At 29.9% G+C, this 6,000-nt stretch overlaps 1 long non-coding RNA gene across 2 annotated transcripts; it reads right to left on the bottom strand.

Annotated features, from left to right (window-relative positions):
* Nucleotides 1–2,746: 2,746 nt before the first annotated feature.
* LOC122506303 lies at nt 2,747–5,659 on the bottom strand. Of its 2 annotated transcripts, none has more exons than XR_006301990.1 (3): nt 4,254–5,659; nt 3,369–3,613; nt 2,747–3,239 (listed from the first exon to the last, which is right to left on the bottom strand). It is a non-coding gene; the product is annotated as an uncharacterized LOC122506303 (long non-coding RNA). The 2 variants fall into 2 exon arrangements; XR_006301991.1 differs by having other exon boundaries at nt 4,275–5,659.
* Nucleotides 5,660–6,000: the final 341 nt, after the last annotated feature.

Below are 6,000 nucleotides of genomic sequence, written 5' to 3'. Positions count from 1 at the left end.
AAATGACGGATCTAATATGGCCGACGATAAAGTTAATAATTAATCTATTTCGCTTAAAGCTAGTTACTCGGGAGTTTTCGCGTTCGCTGATAACAAATCTGATGTTAGTTTTTCAAAATTCAAAATGGCGGATCCAATATTTTTTTAAAAGATTTTCTGGTCACTTTTTCGTACGAATTTCATGTGAAATGATAAAGAATTTTTATTTAACATTTGAAAAATTCCGTTAGGAATTGCGAATGGAATTCCGTAAGTAATATCAGCTAAAAATATTTTTGGATAAATTGTCGTCCACTTTTCGGTTCCAATTCCTCAAGTACTTCGTGCGTATTACTAGTGGATTTTTATTCAAATTTTTGCAAAAATTCCGCTTGGATTTGCAAATGGAAATCCGTACGTAATATCTGCTGAAAAATTTTTTTGAACAATTTCCGCTCTCTTTTCCGTACGAATTCTGCTAGAAATTTGTGTGCATTACCAATGAATTTAATTCAAAATTAAAAATTTGTAATAATACATACGAAGTACTAACGGAATTCATACGGAAAAGAGAGGGGAAATTGTTCTAAAAAAATTTTCAGTAGATGTTACATCCGTATTTCCATTCGCAATTCCAAAAGAAATTTTTAAATAATTTTGTATAAAAATCCGCTAGTAATAAACACGAATTACTAGCGGAATTCGTACCGAAAAGTGAGCGGAAATTTTATAAAAAAATTAGAGGTGTGCAAAAAGCTCGAAGCTCGATCGAGTATTTTCGAGCATTTCACTATTCATGCCGAGCTCAGGCCGAGTCGAGTTTCATAAAAAGCTGGGAATTAATCACAAAACCAAAGAATTCATTTCAACTTTCGTCTCCATGGACAAATTTATAGCGGATAATTGAAAAAAGGCTTTTAAATATCATTTTATTGGTCCAAAAAATTTAGTTTACATTAACAATTCTTGCAAATCTCAAAAGTGATTCGTCTTAAGAGATGAAATCGAGCAGAACATTCATCAAAAAGTAAAAGAACTCATTTCAACTTACGACTCCTGGGACACTTAGATTTATAGCGAAAAATTGATAAAAATGACATTTAAAAATCATTTTCTTGGTCCCAAAAATTTATTTTTTATTAAAAAATCTTGCAAATGTCAAAAGTGATTCGTCTTGAGCGATGAAATCGAGCAGGCAAAAAATCAGCAAGCAAAAGAACTCATTTTAAATTACGTCTCCTGGGAAACTTACATTTTAAGTGAAAAATTGAAAAAAAAAGACAAATAAAAATCATTTTTTTGGTCCCACAAATTTATTTTTCATTAAAAACTCTTGCAAATATCAAAAGTGATTCGTCTTGAGAGATAAAATCGAGCAGGCAAATAATCAGCAAGCCAAAGAACTCATTTCAACTGTCGTCTCCAGGTACACTTAGATTTATAGTGAAAAATTGATAAAAATAACATTTAAAAATCATTTTCTTGCTCCCAAAAATTTATTTTTTATTAAAAAATCTTGCAAATGTCAAAAGTGATTCGTCTTGAAAGATAAAATCGAGCAGGCAAATAATCAGCAAGCCAAAGAACTTATTTTAAATTACGTCTCCTGGGAAACTTACATTTTAAGTGAAAAATTGAAAAAAAAAGACAAATAAAAATCATTTTTTTGGTCCCACAAATTTATTTTTCATTAAAAACTCTTGCAAATATCAAAAGTGATTTGTCTTGAGAGATGTAATTGAGCAGGCAAATAATCAGTAAGCCAAAGAACTCATTTGAACTTTCGTCTCCAGGGACACTTAGATTTATAGTGAAAAATTGATAAAAATAACATTTAAAAATCATTTTCTTGGTCACAAAAATATATTATTTATTAAAAACTCTTGCAAATATCAAAAGTGATTCGTCTTGAGAGATAAAATCGAGCAGGCAAATAATCAGCAAGCCAAAGAACTCATTTCAACTGTCGTCTCCAGGTACACTTAGATTTATAGTGAAAAATTGATAAAAATAACATTTAAAAATCATTTTCTTGGTCCCAAAAATTTATTTTTTATTAAAAACTCTTGCAAATATCAAAAGTGATTTGTCTTGAGAGATGTAATTGAGCAGGCAAATAATCAGTAAGCCAAAGAACTCATTTGAACTTTCGTCTCCAGGGACACTTACATTTATAGTGAAAAATTGATAAAAATAACATTTAAAAATCATTTTCTTGGTCCCAAAAATTTATTTTTTATTAAAAAATCTTAAAAATGTCAAAAGTGATTCGTCTTGAGAGATGAAATCGAGCAGGCAAATAATCAGGAAGCCAAAGAACTTATTTTAAATTACGTCTCCTGGGAAACTTACATTTTAAGTGAAAAATTGAAAAAAAGACAAATAAAAATCATTTTTTTGGTCTCAAAAATTTATTATTTATTAAAAACTCTTGCAAATCTCAAAAGTGACTCGACTTGAAAGATGATATCGAGCAAGCAAATAATTAGCAAGCTAAAGAACTTACTTCAACTAACGTCTCCTGGAACACTTACATTTATAGCGAAAAATTGAAAAAAAAAAACAAATAAAAATAATTTTTTTGGTCCCAAAAATTTATTTTTTATTAAAAAATCTTGCAAATGTCAAAAGTGATTCGTCTTGAAAGATGAAATCGAGCAGGCAAATAATCAGCAAGCCAAAGAACTTATTTTAAATTACGTCTCCTGGGAAACTTACATTTTAAGTGAAAAATTGAAAAAAAAGACAAATAAAAATCATTTTTTTGGTCCCACAAATTTATTTTTCATTAAAAACTCTTGCAAATATCAAAAGTGATTCGTCTTGAGAGATAAAATCGAGCAGGCAAATAATCAGCAAGCCAAAGAACTCATTTGAACTTTCGTCTCCAGGGGCACTTAGATTTATATGCGAAAAATTGATAAAAATGACATTTAAAAATCATTTTCTTGGTCCCAAAAATTTATTTTTTATTAAAAAATCTTGCAAATTTCAAAAGTGACTCGTCTTGAGAGTCCTACGTCAGAGTCACTAATGGCGAATTTATTGTTCTTTTCACTTTTGCGGCATGTTAATTTAAATTCCAATTCCATTTCGATTCTTCTCTGAAATTCCGTTCTTCAATGAAGGGCTCGAACCACCGCCAGATCAACTCAATTTCAGCTACACTCTGAGTCTGGTGCAAATCACCAGTTATATAACACATTCGGTTCCGTTTTGGTGCGGGGAAATGTTTCTCCCATCAATGATGGCATTCTCCTCTGTTTTAAAAAAATGCAATCAATAAGAAGAAATGCTTATGAAATTTGAAAATCTGACAGGATGAAGGTAAGATCCGATGAGAGAAATTAAAAATTTAAACACTTAAGAAAAAATTATGAAAAGCTTACTTTGCAGAAGAGACAATTCGCCATCATTTCGTTCCAATTGTTCTAGGGTACGTGCTTCGCCCAGGATTGAAAACCAAGGACAACGCATTTTTCGCATTTGACAACCTCGCGTGCCACGAATAGGTAGTGCTTCATTTTTGGAAAATTGTTGATGCAATGATGAAAATTGTCCCTACATTGTTTTCTTTATACAATTTTCCTATGATCAATTAATTCGGCCGCTTCATGAAACTTTTATACTGATGCTGAAATTTTTTTTGTTATTTAAATAAAAATAAGAAAAGAATATTTTAATAGAATAAAAACAAATTCCAGCGTTCTACAATTTATTATTAAAAAATTATTATTTACAGATTAAATTTTACTACTTTTGAGGAAAAATTTTCGAATTTTTATTAAAGAAATTTTTTTCAAAAATAGTGAAAGCTAATTTAAAAATAGCAATTTCTAATAGAGCAATTTAATTATTAATTTAATTTCATTCTAATAGTAATTTTTATTTTTTTATCAAAACAGATTTAATTTAATTTTCCGTATATCAAAAAAATTTCTCAATGAAAAAGAGAAACATTTTTGATTAGTGTAAAACACGAGAAATTGATTCTTATTTTTAAAAAAAGATAAAAATATTCAATGCAGAAAAAGTTATAAAAATTTATTTAATAAAAATTTTCATTCTATTATTTTTAAAGGTTATGAATTGAAAAAAAAATTTCCTAGTTTATATTTATATTTTTTTAATAACTAATTATTTAATTTGTTTCCATATTTAAATTATTTATTGAATCAATGAATTAAAAGAAGCTTTATGTAAAATTCTTTTTTTTTTTAACATAACCACTTTTTAGATTTGTTTTCTTATTACAAAACATTTTTTTTACTTACCAATATAAAAATATTTGTCACCTCACTTTAATCACTAACTTTTTTTCACCATTCATTACCATTTTTTAAAAATTTTAATGTATTTTTAACTTTAATGTAATGGTAAACATTAAACTGTTTAATGTTTACAACGATGACCAACGATGACATCAAAACACACGTCAATTTTTTAGGCATGGGATATAGAAACTCAAGTTTGACAATAAATTATCATTTTTCTGCAGCAACTTCAGGGGGAAGGCATTCGTACGTTCTACTGTACAAGCATAAGTTAAAAAAAAAGAACAATGTTTTTTCTTTCTCTTACTAGAATTACAGTTCTGTTTCCATCTTTTTTTTCTCTTTTTTTATATTAACAAAAGGTTCGCATCAGTTTTTAGCAAATTTCCTGAAGCTCAATTTAACGTAACTAAAAAAAACGTAAAATACAAGTATTTGCCTGGGGGTGATAGGGGGGAGGGGTGGTCAAATGCTGTACTACAGTCGCTGATCGAAAGAGCGGGTAGGTCTTTGCTCCAAGGGAACAATAGATCGGTCTCAAATCAGGAAGGACAAATTCTCATTTAAAGAATTGCTACCACAATCAAAGAACAGACTTCACTAACTAAAAATCCCTAAACACATTCGCTTTTCAAAAACTGTCTTCTCTTCAAAAATCAGGCCTAGAACAATCCTCTCATAAAACTTGAACTTATCTTTTACAAAACTACACAAATTATCAAATTAATTAATTCTCCCGGAACACAAAAATCAGGGAAAATAATTTTAATCCACTTCAACAACTATATCATCAAGAGTCTCATAATAATTATCAGACTAATTATTACTCACCCCCACAATTCTCACATACCAACTAATCTCACTTGACACGCCATCTGTCTATCTGGTAGCTTGACACACGGTCATTTTAAAAACAGTACAAATCTCGTGAATTCAATTTCTCAAAAATATTATTTCTTTTGTAAAAACTAATTGCACTAAAAACTTATCGCGCGGTGGAAAACGGCAGTCAGCTGCCAAACTATCTTCTCTTTAACACACTACAATCACTACAACGGTCGATCATGCTGTCTAAGGGTCATTTTTTGGTCTAACTGGGCTTGGGCTTGGTCTTAGCACGGTCAACTTATATCAAAAAGGTCATTCATGGTCCGGTCAAAGAAGAAAAAACTGCCCCACGTTGGGCGCCATTTATAAGGGTATAATTTGCAATATCGAATTTTTCATAGAAAATAATACATCACAAATTTACATCACAACCCGCTATTCGAAAAACTATCTTCACCACAACAAATCTCCACAAAAGCTCACCGGGGAGTTCCTCTTCTTCTAGCTGCGACGTAAAAACAACTTCTGACAACAAACCCTTCCTTTTAAAATAAATAACCACGCTACCAAATTATAACGTCTGTGGCACTCTCAACCGTTTACAACACAACAACAAAAATATAAATAAAACACTTAAAACTCTCAATTAACAAAATAAAACTCATTTATTAATTAAAAAGAAATAAACTTTAAATTAAACAACAAAATATAAAATAAAATATTAAGTAATAAACTTCGATAATTGACGCTAGTCAAAAATCACGTCGCGACTACTTGAACCTCTGCAAGTAAGAGACAAGCAAGTGAAAATCCGATCTCCTTATCACCGGTAGACTTCCTCATCATATTTTGTTTCTTCATTTTTCCTATGGAAAATTATGAAGAACCCTTCTTCCTTATCCCCACTGTACAGCACCTA

The sequence above is a fragment of the Leptopilina heterotoma genome, unplaced genomic scaffold, assembly GCF_015476425.1.
Source record: "Leptopilina heterotoma isolate Lh14 unplaced genomic scaffold, ASM1547642v1 Lhet_405, whole genome shotgun sequence".
NCBI lineage: Eukaryota > Metazoa > Arthropoda > Insecta > Hymenoptera > Figitidae > Leptopilina > Leptopilina heterotoma.
This window is presented reverse-complemented; position numbering and strand designations above follow the sequence as displayed.